The sequence below is a fragment of the Triticum dicoccoides genome, chromosome 2A, assembly GCF_002162155.2.
Source record: "Triticum dicoccoides isolate Atlit2015 ecotype Zavitan chromosome 2A, WEW_v2.0, whole genome shotgun sequence".
Classification (NCBI taxonomy): Eukaryota; Viridiplantae; Streptophyta; class Magnoliopsida; order Poales; family Poaceae; genus Triticum; species Triticum dicoccoides.
The window spans coordinates 279,001,926-279,018,920 of NC_041382.1; positions in this window are offsets into that span (position 1 = coordinate 279,001,926).

Consider the following 16,995-nt stretch of genomic DNA (forward strand, 5'->3'; position numbering starts at 1 on the left):
ATGTTCTGTTGCCTCGGGAACTTCAGCATCTCTGAGAGAGCTCTACCTCATCGAATGTTTGGCACACGGGCCATATTTCTTTTATTACTCACTTTGCATAAATTATTAATTATGCAACAAATTATTATTTTTTGATTTATTATTATTACTATTATCTCCGGCTTGCACTATTTTTTGTGCATAAGTAAATGATCCGGGTTGGGCAGCACTGTCACCCCGGCGTACCGACGTACCACGTCACCTCGGCTAGACTAGGGCTTCGTCATCACTTCATTAATCTACATCGGGGACTTCGGCGTCATACTACCGGCCTGCTCCGTCGCCTCGGTCGAACTCGGGTTCCACCTCGCCACATTGGCCATACTATGTCGCCACTTTGGAGTGCCGAGCTCTTCGCTCCGCCACCTCAGGACTAGCTTGGGGGCTGGGACCTTGTCCCGCTATAAACTCGGGCCGCGCATCGACACCGAGCACATTAACCAGCTAAGTCGCTTCCATGCTTAGTTTTTTTTAATTCTTGTTCAGTTCGACCAAACATTATATTTGTGTTAAAAACTTAGTTTGTCAACAAACGTTGTTTGGTAAAAACACTCCCTTTCCCAAGTTAACTAGGGGATCTTAACTTTATATGAGCTATTTTATAATAAGTGTTCTTATTCTAAGTCATTGCAAAGTCTTTTTCCACCACTCCTTTCTCGACGCGAGTGTGTGGTCAATCGCCAGATGGCCTAGTTTCTCTCTAAAGCCGCTCGGGTTTGGTTTGCTAAACTGGCCTTGGAAACGCACTCGCCTTCAGGATAGGGAGGTTGAAGCCAAAAGCTGATCCACTTGAAGTCTAGAGACCGGATGTGTTATGTTAAAGCACAACAAAAGCACAAAAAAATTAAGACCAATTTTGGATTAGCACCAAGAACTTGATTAGTTCGGACGTAAAGGTTTTACTAGAGTTTTTGATTTTCCAAGCTTATGGAACTTTTAACCTATTTATGTGTTTCCATTATAAGTCTCATAGTGCAACACTGAACACCTTTAGAGATTTGGCAAAAAACATTCTCGGATATTGCTATATGCATTGGTTTCGAATTGTGTCTTTGGTCAATAGTTGGGTTGCCCGGCTCCTGTGCTTGCCTCCTACGTTTCCCTTTGTTCGGCTAGGTGTGCAAAGGGAGAACCACTCTGATTATGCTTCCAGCTCAAATGGCTAAGCACCTTAGTGGAGAAAGCCGAAAACTGACTGTCACAATGGGCGTAAACTGGTCAGGGATCCGATGACGGTGTCAAACTATAGATCGATACTGATTACCCCGTGTCAAACTATGGGCCTTTCATAACATTGGCCGAAGTGTTAATGGCTAGACTTCAGTCGGTGCTGAACACTAACCAGGTGCTCGTCTCTAGCTTCCCCGGTTTAAAGCTCCTATGACCAAGTGAAAGTTATAAAGCCCGCATATCTGTTTGCCTTGTTTCCGTTAACACAACCACCTCTGGGGACGGAGACGTCGGCTAAGGGTTGTCTTGTTACTGCGGAAACACCCTACGTAGTATCTACAAAGGGGTAGAAGCCGACGATGGGCCACATTCAACTGATAAACGGTCGCAACAGAGTCAAAATAAACATATATCATCAGTGTTTGTATTCAGTATACAAGCACCACCTTTTGTAATTATCATTATAAAGCCATAAATATGCATCAAATTTGACTGAAGATTTTGGCCAAGCTGGGTTGCCTGGCTCCTGTGTTTAACCCAATGTTCCCAATTGTTCGGCCAGGGGGTAAAGGGAGCACCTTTGTGATTGTTACTACCGGGTCATCCGGATTAGTACCTCAGACGAGGTGAAGCCGAAAGCTAGCTATCTTAAGAATATAATTGGTCGGCAACGACGGAAGTGAAAATCATTCATTAAGACCATAGAGTTCGGGACCTTTCCCCGCACTAAATCCTCGATATTTTCCTCCCACATTGATTGGAGGTGAGGTTTCATGATCATGATTAGTATGACAACCCAAAGAAAGGAACCGATAGCGGCACTATTTTCTTCGGAAGATGTTTCTTATGTTAAAAAGTAAGATAACATATCTCTCGATGTACCTTTGTTTGTAAAACCATATGGCCCGATTGCCTTGTTTATCGTAAATCTTTGCCCTTATAAAGGCTTTATAAAGTAGGAAAAACACAACCCGTTTACTGGCCGAGGAGGTGGAAGCCGATGTTCGGTCACCAATGTTTTGTACAATGGATCCGAGCTTTAATGATGTAGTGTAGTTGGATATGTAGAATCATTACACATAATTTGTGATTTTACTTCGGATATCGATCCTTAATTTGGCCACTCGGGCCCACATTAAGGCTCGGGGGCTATTGGGCTTCAGGCTTATCATTTACTGATATTAAAGGGGCACATCGATCCCCTGATCTGGTGTTGCCACTCGACCAGTGTCTCGGGGGCTACTGCATTGCCTATTAAATATAGAAAATTCAAAGTGCTCAGTGTTCGGCTTGACCGAACTATGGGCAAACGCGTCTTTGGACAACAATAGGTACCATCTAGGACTTATCCGGCATCAAGCTAATATATTACGGCGACTTCTCAAAACCCTCTCTCAAGGGCTCGTCCGCCGAGCACTATATCCTCTAATGTGCATCTCAGATTTTAGGCCGACACACACCTTGGGGGCTACTGGCTGTATATGTTGTTAGTAAATAAATTGTATCAATCGAAAATAAAATCCACAAACAATCAGCCCAAGCCCGAGGTGGTGCATTACCTTTTGAGCAGTCCGGCATAAAACTCGGTTGCGAGCGGTTGGCTCCATAGAGAACTTTTTCAGTGTTAAGCTCGAGTAATCTCCTTCAAACATGAGATAATCTATGACACTTCAGATACAATCCGGAGTTGGAGCTTAGATACATTCCGGTGTTGGATCTCGGAAGCGGTCCGGCGTTGGTGTTCGGCTGTGAAAGATACCTCGGATGCAGTCTGGCCATGGAGCTCGGACGCAAGAGGACATCGCCGCACGGGAACAACTTCAAACCCAAGTTGTCGCGTAAAAAATAACAAGGCATTGCTGAAGGCCAAAAACTTAAAGGGGCTCCTCGGATACCCGACATGTAAACTCTTCGGATTCACTTCAGTGATCCTCAAGATCAAAGATGAGAAGATTTGTTGAACCAGTTTTGAAGACTAACGACCGAAGATGAAGAATAGTTCGGAAGAATCAAGGAGCGTCCCCAACTTGAAGACCGGTTTAGGGGGCTATTGACGGTGTCCTGGACTAGGGGGTAGTCACCACGTCGTCTCCCGACCAGCTGGATCGAGACGAGGACCCCCATCGCGGTTCGTTTATGGGCCACTTCTGGCATCCCATACCACATACAAGGAGGATTCCACAAGACTTGGCACCCAAGACACAGACTCCTCTAAACCCTACGCCTCTGGTGTGTTATGTAAACCGAGGCCAGGCTAGTCAATAAATAATCTAATATTGCCGCATACAATCAAAAGCAGGACGTAGATTTTACCTTCATCAAGAGGGCCCGAACCTCGGTAAAATCCCGTGTCCATCTTATCATCGCTCCAAGACGCCTAGCTTAGGACCCCTACTACGAGATATGCCCGATATAGAACCGACACCCACATCCCTAAAAAGGAGAGGAACCGAGTACTTCGGGACGTCTACGCGATGGAGTCTGTCATCCCGAAGTTCAATCCTTGGTCAGCTTGTCCGATCACCTCTGATAAGTATGACTATCCGACCAACATAAGGCATGGTGGATCGGTGACACTCTTCTTGGACCCAATTGGAGATGGTTACCATTTGACATGCGTCCTTATGGATGGAGGCAGGAGCCCTGTCCTCATTTATGAGGACATGGTTAGGAAGATGGGAATTGACTCATCTTGGATAAAACCAAGCACGACCACCTTTAAAGGTGTCATCCCAGGTGTTGAGGCTCGCTGCACCGGCATAGTAACCCTGTAAGTAGTCTTCGGCTCGCCCAATAACTTCAGAAGCGAAGACTTAATATTCAACATTGTCCTCTTCCGGAGCAAGTATAATGCACTTTTAGGGCGCATAGCCTTCGTACGCTTCAACGTTGTCCCGCATTATGCTTATCCAAAGCTTAAAATGCCAGGACCCAATGGTGTTATAACAGTCAATGGTAACACCGAGCGCTCTCTCCGGACTGAGGAGCAAATCACGTCTTTTGCAACCGAAGTGCAAGCATCCGAGGTGGCAGCCCGCGGCGATAAACGCACTACTAGCTCTTCAAAGCACACTCGGGCCACACAAATCGACCCCGACAACATACCCGGCACACCCTAAATAGGGATACGAGCTCCTTGCATGCCCTCTCAGGATGGGGCACTATGTCCCCAGGGTGCACGATTTCACACTCAAAATTCCCTAGGCTGCCAAGGAGCCAAAACCTCACTAGCATGGAAAAACGGTTCAACCGAGAACCAACGTGGCTTCAAGCCTTAGAGCACCAGGCTTCTGTCAAAGAGCCAGCAACCATGACCTTGTCAATGTGGCTTAAACCACACAAACAGACTCCTGCAGGACTCCTTCAAGGGGCTCAACCAATAAATGCCTGGGGCTCATAAAGGACCGATATTGCACCAGTCTTCCTTACAACACCGCTATCACTGACTACAAGCTGGTCAACAACCCGGAAGCACAGACATGCGGCAGGATGCGGCTTGGGTTCCTAAAAGCCCGATGTCAATACCCGCCCTATATTTTTTCTTCCTCCCTTTCCCCTTTACATTCTACTCTTTTAGTTCCTCCGGTTGAAGTAGGGCATATAAATGATTAAAACTATGAAATAAAGAAATCATGCCCTTCAAGGCCCTTCTCGTATTTCCTTATAAGCAAGGCCCTTCGTTGTGCAGAATTTCTTTAAAAAGAGACAATTATATTACAAGTCCGAAGTATTCAGCGTCTCAGATTTTGGTTTTATATGCATTAGTTTTGAACCTTGATAATAGTTGGGTTGCCTGGCTCCTACGTGAACCCCTTACATTCCCGATGAATTCAGCTAAGGGTGTAATGGGAGAACCACTGCGATAGCGCTGCCAGGTTACTTGGCAGAGCACCTCAGTGGAGAAACAAGTAAACTGACTATCTAGGTAGGCGCAAACTGGTCGGCCATCCGTAGACCGCGTTAAGTGATGTGACGATAGAGATCACCGCGTTAAACGAAGGGCTCTACTTTGGACCCGAAGTGTGTCATGGCTTAGACCTCAGACTACCAGGCCGAACACTACCCATACCGAGGGTTGGTCATCTGTGTCGGAACAGGGACTCCGGGGACCCAAGAAAGGTTTGAACTCTGGGGTGTGCTCACAGAACTTTGCTATGCTTGGCCTCGCTAGTCAGTGCCACACGGGGATGCTCCAACGTGCTCGAGCAAGAGGGAAGAAGGATCAGGGACACGATAATTTACCCATGTTCAGGCACCTGGCGGTGTAAGACCCGACTCCCGTTTTGTGGTGGATTTCCTCGCAAGGGAGGATGAATACACAAGTACAAGGAAGACGAACTGCCTCAGGAGGGCTCAGGTTTCTACCTAGCTCGGGTGTCCCGATCCTTCTATATGGTGGCATTCTACCTATACTTATACAGACCTTGGTCCTCTTCCCCCAAAACTCTAGGCGGGAAGGGTTTCCACAACGACAAAATTCAAAGGGGGGCAGTAGTACAGCTTATCCCGGCACAGGCAGTTTTCGCCTGCTAAAGTTTCTGGGCATGACGCGTCGGTGGGCTTGGCGATGACCTCTGTCCTGGCGAGCCCGCGGTCTTGGTATTCTAGCACCGGAGTGGCAACCTTCAATGATTGCTTTGGGAACCGGTGAGCTTCCTTACTCCTTTAGCATGGCGGAGGAAAGCTCCGCCATCTACGCCTGCTGGCATGGCTCAGGCGCCACTCGTCGTGGCTCGTGTCACCCATGTGCACCACGAGGCGGGGCTTGGCAACCTCGGAGTATCAGCCCGCGAGGTGTCCTCGAGAGGCAGCTTGGGGATGCCGCCTAGTACGAGGCCTTTGGAGTTCCTGGGTTGCTCGTCGTTGGGCGCCTTGTGAGGCGGGGAGCCTCGCGAGGGTCTTATTCTTGAAGCCTTGAAGATGGGTCTTACATGATTCACACCAAGCGTCGTGCCTTGGGCCGTAGGAAGACGGGCCTGGGTACCCCTAGTCCCATGGGCCCAATAGTAGCCCTTAGGCCTGCGATGCGCGTGACCCTGCCGGTTGAGGAAGGGGGCAAAATGGCGCGGACCGCAACCGCCTGCAGGCTAGGCATGACACGTGGCGCCCGAAGGGGCGCGAGTCGCCCCCACGATGCCTCGGCAACCGCCCCGGCTGACATAAAGCTTGGCGGGGGCCGTGGGTAGCCATCATTGCTCTAAAGGCGAAGGGGAACATACCGGCCTCCTTCGAGTGTTATATAAGTGCAAGGTCCACACCTCTTGGTCCATCACCGTCCCCTCGCTCCTTCGTCTCCATTTGTCGGTGCCGTAGCTATGGTGCCCTTGAGGAAGTCCTCCGCCACCGAGAAAGGAAGGAGACACTGGAGGGGTTGGAGCCGCCGCTGGCAATGAGGGGCGCGGCTCCCTTGCAAGTCCGTAGCCGCGCCTGGGGCGGCTCCCAGGGTACACAGCCGTCCTCCATTGTTGACTGACACCGGCTCGGGTAGCCGCAGGAAAAACTCGGCCCACGGGCGCAGCCGCGGGGGACGGGGTGGCCGCGACCGAGGGGGAGGAGCAGCGTAGGCGCAGAGCCACCCTGATCATGGAGTCATTCCGCTGACTTGGACCGCAAGTTCATCGTGGGGATGGACGGCTAGCCCCGGACCTGGCTCCAACTCCCGGACTCTTTCGCGGAGGAGATGGCCAACAACGCGCCCCTGTGCCTATGGCTGCAGCTGGACGGCTGTTGCAATGGCGCCTCTTGGGTGGTGACCGAGTTTACCTCCCCCGGCTTCATGTTCCTGAAGCAGGGGTGGAAGTCGTTTGTCCATGCCTGTGGCTTGAATGGGAGGGGGGGCACACCCTCCACTTCAAGTTTGACAGGGCCGCCACGCTCTTTGTGAAGATCTTCGGGGAGGCCGGCGACAGCCAGGAGTGCTGCATGGTGAGCGATAGCGGTAGCAGCGGTCACTCCTCTGACGACAACACCTCTTCCAGGGAGAGCGTGAGCGACGACGGCTCCGATGACTCTCCATGCCCCCGCGTCAAGAAGGAGGAGGACTCCAACTAGGCGTCGGTGATGCCAGAGTCGAGGCCTCGAGGGCGGCGGCCTCCACAAGGGGATCTTTTGTTTTACCTTTTCCTGCATTGGACAGCATGGGCCCCACGGGGGCATGTAAGAAACTGTGGTGCTTGCCTCTATTAATTTGATGTCTCTTCTATTTGAAAATGGGCTAGATCTTAACTTTTTCTGTCTAGACTTAGCCTCTTCTTCATGTTCGCCATTAATGCTCTACGTTGCTAGGACCCAGCCCCGAGCAGGCCTCAGCCATCACTGGTATGTCAAGTCATGATGCCTGGGACAAGGCCAGGAGGTGAGGGGCCCGAGGTCCGGTAAGAGCTCCCGAGGAGCGATGCTCAGGAGCTCGCCCTTAACGCACAAGCAGCCCACATGAAAGAAGAAGCTTCCATCTTGGACGAAATTGGGGGGAGTAGGGACGTTATGAAAAGATTACTGACTCACATGAGGCGGTCCACTTAGCTCTTTGGGGCACAACGCGGATCAGCCGCGGGTTGAGGGAGGTCCTCGTGACGTGGGGGGTGTGTCTCCATGAGGCCGGGCTTCCTATGCCTTCTTCTTGTGATAGAGAAAGATAAGTCCCGTGAGGGGGGCGTGAGGAGTCACTGTCCCTTCGCATTTCAAATGATGCTTTCATGATTTTAGCCATGTGTCTCTTCCCCACATTTCCTCATGGGGCCCGCTCCTCTTTTTCTTGCTTGCTAAAGTGCTTTATGTTCCCCGGGCCCAGCCCTCATGCAGGCCTCAGCCGCCCCTGGTATGCTAAGTCGCGATGCCCAGAACAAGGCCAGGAGGTCAGGGGCGTCGAGAGCCAGTGAAAGCCCCTAAGCCACGATGCTCTGCTCCCTTTTGATGCGCAAGCAAATCGCGCGAAAAAGAAGCAGTGTGCCTCGCCAAGGGTGCGTGGAGAAGGAGTTTGAATGACGCGGTGCACCGCATGAGGGGGTTGTACTTAGCTATTTGACAAACTGCAGCACCGACTAAGTTGCCGCCCATGGTGGGCCAGACCTCCTGAGGCAGAATGAAACACTGCTCGCGCGGCGTCCGGGCATATAGCAACTCAAGCTGTATGCTGACAAATTATGGGCATATGGAGCGACGAGTGCCTGTCAACATACACACGACTGTTCCATGAGGGAATAAGGAACCGAGGACCTTGTGAGGTGACGTGCACAGGGCAGGCCCGCGAGGCAGAGCTCGGTCGCGATGGGTTTCTCAGCACTGTAGGAACGGTCTCGAGCACAGAAGCGCTGCTAATAGTAGCCCGCACTCATGGGACTATCGGGGGTAGGGTTGTGGTGTGCGACGCCTGTGGTGACTAAGCACCAGACTCACAATTGAATAACCTGGGCTGCTCCCTTACTCTCCTCTTCATGATGGTCCCATGAGTGGACGGGATACCAAGGAACTCTGGAGGTGACGTGCACGAGAGCCGGCCCGCGAGACACAGCTTGATAGCTTCGGTTTATTAGCGCTACAGGGACGGACCTGAGCACAAATGCCGTGTATGGTCCCGGTCATGGGGCGGTCAGTGTGGTCATCCAAATGGCATCGAGGCACCACTCACACAATTTAAGCCAACGAGTGAATTTCATCCAAGCATAACCAGGCCCAGCACAAGACCAAAATCGACACGGCCGCAGGGTGGGCCCTGATCGACCTAAGGATGATGCATCCCTAGGGGCACCCTGAATTGATCAAACCAAAGAGTCACCTAGCAATTGTGCTGCTATGGAAGCATCAGGGTGGTCGGCGAAGCGCATCACGAAGAGTCGACCCTCAGGGGCTTGGTGGCTCCTGAGGCCCGGGGGGCTCATGGGGGGCCAGGGCCTCTTGATATCCCAGCGTGATCTGCGCGAGCTGCTGCTATGTGGCACCCACATTCAGCAGGCCAAAGGTCATGCAGACGTAGTTGCGAGGGGTGCCCCCCGCTTCGGCCAACGCGCGACGGTCAGAAGAGATCCTGCGAAGCGGCCTTGTTGAGGCCTGGGATATTGACGGACACACGCAACTCCCCGCCCGCATCGGGAGCGGTAGCGGAGCCGGTGGCGCGCCCGAGGTGACGCTCGTCGCGCATGGCCCATGCTTCCTGAAGCTCGCGGATCTCCTATGCGATGAATTCTTCTACTCCTGGCGGCTGGCGCCGCGCTCCTTGCTTGCGGGGGCGCGTGCCAAAGCACGCCTCCAAGTTGTGCCCGAGCACCTCCCTTGTCACACTAGTCAGGTCGAATGCCCTCCAGATGGAAGCCCCCGAGCCTACCTAAGGGAGGTGTCGGGCGCGCCTTCCTATGCGGGAGGTAGGCACACCCCAGCGGCCTGGGCGGACGTCTGGGTGTAACCGCTAGCTGGCTGCTTCTTGGCATCAGGGTGGCTCTTGGGAAGGAGTTTCTTCTTCCTCGCGGGGGTGGCTTCGGGAGGCTCGATGACGTTCTTCCCATCAGGGTCATCGGCCGCCGTGACCCGGTAAGCATGCTCGAGGGAGAAAACTGCATCCTTCTCGTCGTAGGTGATGTTAATGATGCCGCCGCAGCCAGGCATCTTGAGGACATTGTAGCTATGGTGGGTTGCTGCCATGAACTTGGCGAGCACAGGGTATCCCAGGATGGTGTTGTATGATGTCGCTTGAAGCGACGTCGGTATTTCCCCAAAGAGGAAGGGATGATGCAGCACATCGGCAGTAGGTATTTCCTTCAGATATGAAACCAAGGTTATCGAACTAGTAGGAGAACCAAGAAACACAATGTAAACAGCCCCTGCACACAAATAACAACACCTCACAACCCGACATGATAAAGGGGTTGTCAATCCCTTTCGCGTAACGGCGCCTCAAATGGTGCGTGGACGGGAGAAAGTTGTGATAGATTGAAATAATAGATCGCAAATAAAATAAAGTGCAGGAATGTATTTTTGGTTTAATAGATATGAAAATAAAAGAAAATAAAGGTAGATTGCAAAGGCAAATATATGAGAAAGAAGACCCGGGGGCCATAGGTTTCACTAGTGGCCTCTCTCGAGAAAAATAGAAAATGGTGGGTAAACAAATTACTGTTGGAAAATTGATAGAACCTCAAATAATTATGATGATGTCCAGGTAATGATCATTAGATAGGCATCACGTCCAAGATTAGTAGACCGACTCCTGCCTGCGTCTACTACTATTACTCCACACATCGACCTCTATCCAGTATGCATCTAGTGTATTAAGTTCATGGAAGAAATGGAGTAATGCAATAAGAAAGATGACATGATGTAGACGAGATCCGTTTATCTATGGCGGTAGATATAGATCCCATCTTTTTATCCTTAGTAGCAACGATACATACGTGTCAGTTCCATTTCTGTCACTGGGATCAAGCACCGTAAGATCAAACCCACTACCGGGTACCTCTTCCCATTGCAAGATAAATAGATCAAGTTGGCCAAACAAAACCCAAATATCAGAGAAGAAATACGAGGCTATAAGAGATCATGCATAAAAAGAGATCAAAGAAACTCAAATACTTTCATGGATATTAAAAGATAGATCTGATCATAAACTCAAAGTTCATCGATCCCAACAAACACACCGCAAAAGAGTTACATCATATGGATCTCCAAGAGACCATTGTATTGAGAATTCAGCGAGATGGAGAGGAAGACATCTAGGTACTAACTATGGACCCGAAGGTCTACAAAGAACTACTCACGCATCATCGAAGAGGCACCAATGGAAGTGGTGAACCCCTCCGAGATGGTGTCTAGATTGGATGTGGTGGTTCTGGACTCTGTGGCGGCTGGATGAATATTTCGTCAACTCCCCTAGGGTTTTGGGAATATTGGGGTATTTATAGAGCAAAGAGGCGGTCCGGGGGGCACCCGAGGTGGGCACAACCCACCAGGGCGCGCCTGGGCCTCCTGGCGTGCCCTGGTGGGTTGTCCCCTCCTTGGGACTCCCCCCAGGTGCAACCAGGGACCAACATCTTCCTTTTGGTCCATAAAAAATCTCCGTAAAGTTTCGTGGCATTTGCAGTCCGTTTGATATTGATTTTCTGCGATGTAAAAACAATTAAAAAAGAACAACTTGTGGCACTATGTCAATAGGTTAGTAACAAAAAATGATATAAATGACTATAAAATGATTATAAAACATCCAAGATTGATAATAAAACAACATGGAACAATAAAAAATTATAGATACGTTCGAGACATATCAGCATCCCCAAGCTTAACTCCTACTCGTCCTCGAGTAGGTATGTGACAATAAAAGAATTTTTCATGTGGAGTGCTGTTCATCATGTCATATCATATTCTTTTCTTTATAGCATGGACATTTGAAGTTTTATGTGATTCAAAGCAATAGTCTAGTATTGACATAATAATTTAGATACTCAAGCATATCAACAAGCCACCATGCATTTTCAAAATATCAACACTAAAATAAGTTATCCCTAGCCCATCATGCTCAAACATTGATCCATTCATGATACACACTTGAATATTAACTGCACTTAATACTCAAGCATGATCATATTGCCTCCTAGTTGGTGCTTTTATAAGATAAGATGGATACTCAAAATAAAAATTGCATAAAGTAAAAGATAGGCCCTTTGCAGAGGGAAGTAGGGATTTCTAGAGGTGCCAGAGCTCAAAGCGAAAATTTTGAGATAAAAACATTTTGGGAGGTGTATCCATCCCACCAATAAAAACGACTTAGAGTTCCCAATACTTTTCGTGCATAGATATATCTAGGCGGTTCCCAAACAGAAAATAAAGTTTATTCCTTTTTCCACCATAACTTACACTTTCCATGGCTAGCCGTATCCACAGTTTCCCTCCATACCATAAGTTTCCAAGGAATTTATTATTTGAAAACATATAGTAAATTCATTTGTTTTTGCATTTCGGGACTGGGTATCCCTAATACCTTTGCCTTAATCTCGTTCAATGACAAGTGAATAAACACTCATATTGAGAATAACACATCTAGCATGGAAAATATTAGCCACCCCTCACCACTCCGTGCGCGAAACAAACACACAAAAGATAAGTTTATTTTGAAAATTAGAGATGGCACATGAAAATTTTCTTAGAACGGCAAAAGAATTCCGCATATTGGTAGATAGAGTGGACTCATGTGGCAAAACTAGTTTAAAGGATTTTGGATGCACAAGTAGAGGTCATACTTAGTGCAAAATGAAGGCTAGCAAAAGATTGGGAAGCGACCAACCAAGAAACGAATAATCTCATAAGCAAGCATTAAGCATAATTAACACCTAATAATGCACCAAAAGTAGGATATAATTTTCATTGCATGATTATTGACTTTCGTGCATGCATAGGGAATCACAAACCTTAACACTAATATTCTTACTATAGCATAATTACTCATCAAGATGACTCACATATCAGATCATCATATCTCAAAACTACTACTAAGAATCAAGTTTATTTTGTCAAATGATCTTCATGACATTTTTTTATTTTTTCTTTATCCTTCTTGGATATCTATCACTTTGGGACTAGTTTTCATGTGTTGCTTTTCATAAGCTCAAACAAATATAAGTGAAGATCATGAGCATAACAAATTTTCTTTCTCTCAAAATAATTTAAGTGAAGCAAGAGAGAATTTATTCAAAATTTTACTAACTCTCAAATAAATCTAAGTGAATCAAGAGAGCATTTCTTCAAAAATAAGAAAGCACACCGTGCTCAAAAAGATATAAGTGAAGCACTAGAGCATTTCTTCATAAAAAACATTTAAGTGAAGCGTAGAGAGCAATTCTAACAAGAAAAGATATAATTTTGGCACTCTCAAATAGGTGTGTCCAGCAAGGATTGATGACTTAATACACAATATAAAACAAGCAAAGACACATATCATACAAGACACTCCAAGCAAAACACATATCATGTGGTGAATAAAAATATAGTCTCGAGTAAAATACCGATAGTTGTTGGAAGAAAGCGGGGATGCCAGTCGGGGGCATCCTCAAGCTTAGTTGGTTGCTCATTCTTGGATAATAGCTTGGGATGCCGGGGCATCCCCAAGCTTAGGCTCTTACATCCTTCCTTCATCCATCATAAGATAATCCAAAACTTGAAAACTTCAATCACACAAAACTCAAGAAAGCCTTCGCAAGATCCGTTAGTAGAAGAATGATAAATCACTACTATAAGTGTTGTATCAAACCAATTCATATTTTTTTGTAGTATATTGATAACCCACAAGTATAGGGGATCGCAACAGTTTTCGAGGGTAGAGTATTCAACCCAAATTTATTGATTCGACACAAGGGGAGCCAAAGAATATTCTCAAATATTAGCAGCTGAGTTGTCAATTCAACCACACCTGGAAACTTAGTATCTACAACAAAGTGTTTAGTAGCAAAGTAATATGATAGTAGTGGTAACGATAGCAAACATAACGGTAGCAAAAGTAATTTTTTTTGGTGTTCTGTAGTGATGATAAAAATAGCAACGAGAAAGTAAATAAGAGAAGAACAATATATGGAAAGCTCGTTGGCATTGGATCAGTGATAGAGAATTATGCCGGATGCGATCGATCATATAAAAGTCATAACCTAGGGTGATACAGAACTAGCTCCAATTCATCAATGTAATGTAGGCATGTATTCCGAATATAGTCATACGTGCTTATGGAAAAGAACCTACATGACATCTTTTGTCCTACCCTCCCGTGGCAGCGGGGTCCTATTGGAAACTAAGGGATATTAAGGCCTCCTTATAATAGTGTACCAGACCAAAGCATTAACACATAGTGAATACATGAACTCCTCAAACTACGGTCATCACCGGGAGTGGTCCCGATTATTGTCACTTTGGGGTTGCCGGATCATAACACATAGTAGGTGACTATAGACTTGCAAGATAGGATCAAGAACTGTCATATATTGATGAAAACATAATAGGTTCAGATATGAAATCATGGCACTCGGGCCTTAGTGACAAGCATTAAGCATAGCAAAGTCATAGCAACATCAATCTCAGAATATAGTGGATACTAGGGATCACATCCTAACAAAACTAACTCGATTACATGATAAATCTCATCCAACCCATCACCGTCCAGCAAGCCTACAATGGAATTACTCATGCACAACGGTGAGCATCATGAAACTGGTGATGCGGGATGGTTGACGATGACGATGGCGATGGATTCCCCTCTCCGAAGCCCCGAACAGACTGCAGATCAGCACTCCCGAGAGACTTTAGGGCTTGGCGGCGGCTCCGTATCATAAAACACAATGAATCCTTGTCCTTGGTTTTTTTCTCCCTGAAAGTGAATATATGGAATCAGGGTTGAGGTCGGTGGAGCGTCAGGGGGCCCACGTGTCGGCGTTTTGGGAACAGGGGTCCACAGACTTGCCTGCCTGCAGCCCATGGCGTGGCTGGGCTGGAAGGTCTGTACGACCCATCTTCATCGACAAGGCATTCAAGACCCTTGCGAGGGTCCAAGCCTCGATAGGCGGACCACGCAAGACCTCGTCATGAGTGGCCTCGCCAGGCAGGCTCGTGAGGGGCAGAGAGATCAAGGAAAGGCAAACCTCGTGAGGTCCTCGTTACGTGAGCCATGACGATCGAGACCAGGCGGGCGCCAGCGCATGCAGTGTCCTCGTTTCCTCTTTGGTGCCAAGGGGGCAAGCGCAGCCGCGGGCTACCGAGGCATCAAGGAAAGGTTTCCATATTGGTGCAACGAGACCAAGACCAGAAGGACGACAAGACGGAGGTCACCATGGATCCCAAGATGGCGTCACCACCACAACCTTTGGCAGGCGAAGACCACCTTTTGTCAGGATAACTTGTACTAATTGTCCCCCTTCGAACTGTCCGTTGTTGGCTCCCTTCTCGCTCAATATTTGGGGAGAGGACCAGGGCCTATATAAGTAAAACTAGCCACCACAGTGGGGAGAGGATCGACCTCATCACAAGTAGATAGCGGATCCAAGGTCATCTCGCCCACACCAGTTCACCAATCAAAAGAACACCTCAACCCCGGCTGGCCGTTCTTCCCCTTTTACTATTCATCATCAGCCCAAGAGGCAATCCATACCACCACACTGGAGTAGGGTTGTTCTAAGAATGGGCGTCCCTAGACATGCCTGCCTGCATCCCATGACGTGGCTGGGCTGGCAGGTCTGTATGGCCCATCTTCATTGACAAGGCATTCAAGACCCTTGCGAGGGGCCAAGCCTAGTGAGGCGGACGATGCAAGACCTCCTTAGGAGCGGCCTCACCAGGTAGGCTCGCGAGGGGCGGAGAGATCAAGGCAAGGCAGACCTTGCGAGTTCCTCGTGATGTGAGCCATGATGATCGAGACCAAGCAAGCGCCAACGCATGCAGTATCCTCGTTTCCTCTTTGGTGCCAAGGGGGCAAGCGCAGGCGCGGGGTATCGAGGCACCAATGAAAGGTTTCCATATTGGTGCGACGAGACCAAGACCAGAAGGATGGCAAGACGGAGGTCACCATGGAGCCCAAGACGGCGTCACCACCAGAGCCTTTGGCAGGCAAAGACCACCTTTTGTCATGATAACTTGTACTAGATGTCCCCCTTCGAATTGGCGGTTGTTGGCTCCCTTCCCGCTCAATATTTGGGGAGAGGACCAGGGCCTATATAAGTAAAACTAGCCACCACAGTGAGGAGAGGATCGACCTCATCACAAGTCGAGAGCGTGTCCAAGGTCATCTCGCCCACACAAGTTCACCAAGAACAAGAACACCTCAACCACGGCAGGATAGTTCTTCCCCTTGTACTGTTCATCATCAGCCCAAGAGGCAATCCACACCACCACACTGGAGTAGGGTATTACACCACAACGGTGTCCCGAACTAGTATAATTCTTGTGTCTTTCTGTGTTGTGAGTTTTTTGAGTTCGTTCACAAGATCTTAGAGAGCTAGGGCGTGGATCGATAGGGAGGAAACCTTCACGCGCACCCCAGTGTTATAACCTCAAGGGTTTGCCGGAAACTGTGATCCGACATTTGGCGTCCCAGGTAGGGGTACGCCATAGCTTCTCTTCCGTTGATCTGCTCTCCGTCGATGCCGCGCTTCACCCACATGGCAGGTGCCCTGCCGACTACTCCGACGGTCAGTGTTGACGATGGGGCCAGGGGGCTTCGAGCCCTGGCCCCCGCCCAGTGGCGGGTGTAGTGGACTCCCAAGTTCAAGCCGAAGATGCTGCCGCGCTACGACAGTGCGGCGGGCCCGTCAGCTTTCCTGCTAGCATACAAGGAGGCCGTCCTCGAAGCCGGGGGCGACGACAAGGTCATGGTCAACAGGCTTCCCATGGCCCTCGCCGGCGAGCCGTGCGCCTAGCTGCTCAACCTTTCCGGATCCATGGTGGCATCTTGGGAGGAGCTCCGCGACCTCTTCACTGCGTGCTACGCGGCACCGGCGCACCACGCGGTCGCGGCCCTACTAGGCGGCTCTCAGGCACCGCCTTCAGAGCGCCACATCAAGCCGTTCCTCCGCCTTCAGCGCTCGGGGGCTCTGCTGGGCTAGGCTGCGCCTGAGGCCGACCTCACCTTTAGCTCAGAAGACCACCCCGTCACCACCACCGGCTCAGGCATGCTTCCGATGCTCTACATGCCCACCATCTGCAACGTGGCCGTCACCAAGACCCTCATTGACGGTGGAGCTGGCCTCAACTTGCTCTCCATGGAGGCCTTCAGCCTTCTTCACGTGCCGCTCGAGCGACTCAGCCTCAATGTCGGTGTCAAAACCGGCG